This window comes from Cibotium barometz, chromosome 65 (genome assembly GCF_041138505.1).
Source record: "Cibotium barometz isolate CiBa-2024 chromosome 65, ASM4113850v1, whole genome shotgun sequence".
In the NCBI taxonomy this organism is placed as follows: domain Eukaryota; kingdom Viridiplantae; phylum Streptophyta; class Polypodiopsida; order Cyatheales; family Cibotiaceae; genus Cibotium; species Cibotium barometz.
The window spans coordinates 29,048,748-29,052,475 of NC_141110.1; positions in this window are offsets into that span (position 1 = coordinate 29,048,748).

The following is a 3,728-nucleotide window of genomic DNA, read 5'->3' on the forward strand; positions in this document are numbered from 1 at the left end:
GAGACAAAAATAGCTCTACCTTTAGTTGTGGGAAGCCATTGGTGTAAAGTGAGGCGTGTGTCATTATTACCATTAGAGGAGCCACCCAAGTTTCTAAGAATTCTATTGCTTATTCAGAAAGAACATCCAGGCTTACAATAGTGTCCTAGCTTTTGTATCATTGGGTGCTCATATTGATGAAATGTTTTTAGGCAATTGAAGTATATATAACTTTCAAGTTCATGGCAATGTATATCATCATGTTGGAAAATTATTGCCTAATGGAGGATGAGAAGAGCGCCCACATTTTGCACAGCTATATGTGTATGACAGAGCGTGAAACTATAAAATCGCTTGGATGGCATGCTTGGTTTGGATCCTAGTGTTTTTTCCAGAATCCCACCCCGATAAGCAGTTGGTTACGATCATGTTCCGTCGTCGGAAAAGGTTATTCTCACCAATTGTTCCCGGTTCACCTCCTCGGGAGGTTACTTCCCATTCTTAAGCATGGATTATTATACGATAATCTTTGTTTGCTTTTTTACTATTTTCCTACCGAACTACAGGACGTGAATGTTTCCCAATCTTAAGCATGGATTATTATACGATAACCTTTGTTTGCTTTTTTACTCATGACAGCATTATGTCTAGGGCATGGTTCGAACCCACAGTCTTCAAGTCATGAGCTTGACAAGTTGGCCATTTACTCCATTTTAGAATTGTTGCAGAGGATGATACATGATGCAATCCATATGCCCATGCATTGCTGTTAGGGAGGTATTGAGAAGCAATCCACATGCAGATTTAAAGATGTAAGAATACTTGGTGCCCACAGCTATAGCGAGGTCGATGCTATCATGCCAAGGCAAGGAGATGATGCCGATGTCGGCTATCAAGACATCCAAATTTTTTCACGCTATGGGTTTGTGAGAAGAATATCTAATTTGCATCGATCATACATGCCACTCTTATATGTTCTTTTATTTCCATGAGGGGAGGATGGTTGGCATGTATACATCCCATATGCTAGTGTTCCTGCCCATGCATCACTGCATGAGGTTCAAAGTACAAAATGTGTTACTCAAAGACAATATTATGCATACCAATTGTTTGTCAAACCTGATACCAATGCTTGCCTTCTATGTGGGGGAAGATTATTTGCAACAGTACATTATTTATGTATATAGTAACATGGAGGAATCGAGGCTGGTATGGATACATAATAATCAAACAACTTTGTGTGCAGCAGAAGTGTATCAAGGATTAGCGAACATGGTTAATGCAGCTGATGGTGCAAGGACTATACTAGGCAACACTGTAGGGTGTAGAGTTGTGCTACCGTGGTCCTCTTTTACAAGAGGGCCACAGTATATGTATCAGTTATACCAAGATGTAATGGCAATTGTAAGGAAGAAGGGTAAGCCAATCTGTTCATTACATTCACTTGTAATCCAGAATGGTCTAAAATATCTGAAGCATTGCTTCCAAGGCAAGGTACGTATGATTAACCAGATCTGACAACCCTCGTGTTTTATCAAAAACATAAGGATATGATGAGGTCAATTACAAAGGATACTTTGTTTGAAAAATTGGTTGGTTATGTGTGTGATTGAGTTCCAAAAGAGAGGTTTGTCATACTCACACATATTATTGATTTTGGTAGATGAATTCAAGGTAGCTGAGATTAATCATTATGATGGATTAGTATGCGCAGAGCTGCTTGATAGGGAAATGTTTTTCAGTTGCATGAGATTATTAGACAATATAATGTTCATGGCCCATGTGGTGCACTAAATCCCATTGCTCCTTGTATGATTGATGGGAAATGTAGTCGTCGTTATATCTGCATGCGTTCTCTCAATCTAGTGTGGTGGATAGTGATGACTATCCTATTTACATGCATCGAGATGATGGTGGCAGGAACATACAAGTGAAAGGAGCTGCGGTGGTAGACAATCGTTGGATAGTGCCATTTAATCCTTTCCTCTCCATGAAATACAAGGGACACATCAATGATGAAGTATGCTCCACAATCACAGCAGTTAAGTATTTGTATAAATATGTGTACAAGAGTCATGACAGAGAAACAATCAGAATGCAAACGGCAAATCATGTAGAAAGGCAAGGAGAACTACAACATTCAACTGATGGTGTGGTGGATGAGATCAACGATGCACGTTGTGTGTCAGCATCAGAAGCATGTTGGCAAATTTATGAATATGATATGTATGATGACAAGCCCGATGTCCAAAGATTACAAGTTCATCTTCCCCTACATAATAGTGTCATGTTTCGAGATGATGATGATATACAGAGTATAATAGATAGAGAAAGCAACAAAAAAACTACCCTTAACCAAAGTGGTTTGCATGTAATTAGTTGCACAATGATGCAAAAGATTTGCTTTACAATGACTTTCCATGCCGAAGGGTTTGGAACACGTCTTAAGAAGTGGACTAAAAGGAAGTTAGGCCATAGCATTGGTCGCATGTACAACGTTTCTCCATCTGCAAAGGTTGTAAGTCTTTTGATGACTTGTGTGCTTTTGATGACTTGCGCACTTTTGATGGGCAAGTCTATCCTACTTTCAAGGGAGCATACATAGCTAGAGGTTTATTGGAAAGTGATGAAGAATGGTTTGTGTATGCTGTTGGAATTAGGGTTGCAGAAAAGCACACAAAGCTTGGAGAAGAAGAAGCAAGAATGCACGCTCACCTGTGAGACTGCAAACTGAATGTCCAGCCTCGTAATGCATACATAAATGAGGCAACCAACAGCTGTCTAATAGAGTGTGACATCAAAGTGATCTCCAGCATCATGAAGACTCAACTTCAAACCTGTCTCCATTGGAGTAGCGATAGGCTTGCAGTCTTCAAGGGGCCAAATCTCTGCAACAATGTCTCAATATACTTTGTCTGACACAAGGCAATACCTCCATCACACTGCTTAAATTGTATTCCCAAATAATGATGCAAATGCCCCAAATCTGACATCTCAAAGGAGGCATTCAAAATCAGCCTTAAAATCAGCAATATGACTCTCATTTGGTCCTGTGATGAGCAGCATGTCATCGACATAGAGAGCAATGATTAGATGTACATCATCCACACGTTTAACATACAAATACAAAGTGCTTTCTGTTGGAATATTCTGAAAACCATATGCAGTCAAATATGCATGTATCTTTTCATACCAAGCTCGTGGAGCTTGCTTTAAACCATACAAAGCCTTTTTCAACCTGCACACTTTGTTGTTTTCCTGCCCTCTTTGAACAAAACCACGAGGCTGCGATACATACACCTCCTCATGCAAATCTCCATTCAAGAACGCAGTCTTTATGTCCAACTCATGTACATTCCAACCATTATGAGCTGCCAATGCACAAATGCTACGAATGGTAGTCATATGACAAATGGGAGCAAAGGTCTCATCAAAATCAATGCCCTTTTCTTGAGCATAACCCTTTGCAACAAGTCTAGCCTTATAGCGATCAACACTGTCATCTGGCTTTCGTTTCAACTTAAAAATCCAATTACATCCAATGACCTTTTTACCAATAGGCAAATCACACAAAGACCATGTACCATTCTTTATTATAGCATCATATTCACTTTGCATTGCAACCAACCAATTTTCTGATTTTTGTGCCTCATCAAATGAAAGAGGTTCTTCCTCTTTACACATACTAGACACAGCCAAAGCATAACAATCTGATGCATAAGAGGCATGCTGAAAACCTGAACGAGTAC